The sequence below is a fragment of the Mandrillus leucophaeus genome, unplaced genomic scaffold (assembly GCF_000951045.1).
Source record: "Mandrillus leucophaeus isolate KB7577 unplaced genomic scaffold, Mleu.le_1.0 Scaffold151, whole genome shotgun sequence".
In the NCBI taxonomy this organism is placed as follows: Eukaryota; Metazoa; Chordata; class Mammalia; order Primates; family Cercopithecidae; genus Mandrillus; species Mandrillus leucophaeus.
Genome location: NW_012101488.1, coordinates 2062948 through 2063756, shown reverse-complemented (window position 1 = coordinate 2063756; position 809 = coordinate 2062948).

The following is an 809-nucleotide window of genomic DNA, read 5'->3' as shown; positions in this document are numbered from 1 at the left end:
TATTTATTTAATATATTATATATATTTAAATTTTACCAATTCTAGTGCATCCTTAATTCCGTATCAGTGAGGGAACCTGGAAGCAAGATGGGAAGGTGGGGAGAAGAAGAAATGCTGAAAGGAACTAAGAGTTACTGGAAGGAGGGCTTCAAGCTGGTGAGTGGGTCACTCACTGGTAGGTAAGTCGTGTGGAAGCCTGTTTGGGGTGTTGCAAGGATTGACTGTGTTGGACTGGACGAGGGAGGGCCACTGGGGATGCAGGTGAACAAGTACTGGAGTATGCATATTTAGATATTATGAAATTATACACAAACATATATGAAAGAGAGAGAGAATACCGGCAATACCAAGTGCTAACAAGCAAGTAAAGACACTGAATTTCTCCTATTTTACTGATGGAAATGAAAATGGTATATATATGTATCACTCCGAAAAACATTTTGGCTGTTTTTATAAAATTATACATTTACCATACAAACCATCACTCACACTCCTGGGTATTTATCCCAGAGAAATGAAAACGTATGTTCCCACCAAAAAAGCACAAGCATTCATAGTATTTTACTTGTAATAGCAAAAAAATGGAAACAACTCAAATATCTATCAACAGGGGAAATGGGAGACAAACCGTGGTACACACATACAATGGAAACTTTTGAGCAATATAAAGGCAAGGAACTATTTACATACACCATGACTTGGTGAGATCTCAAAGGCACCATGTCAGATACAAGAAGATGGTCTCAACAATTACATAGGTAAGAATCCACTTAGCCTTTCCTGTGACACTCAGGAAAGGCAAAACTATC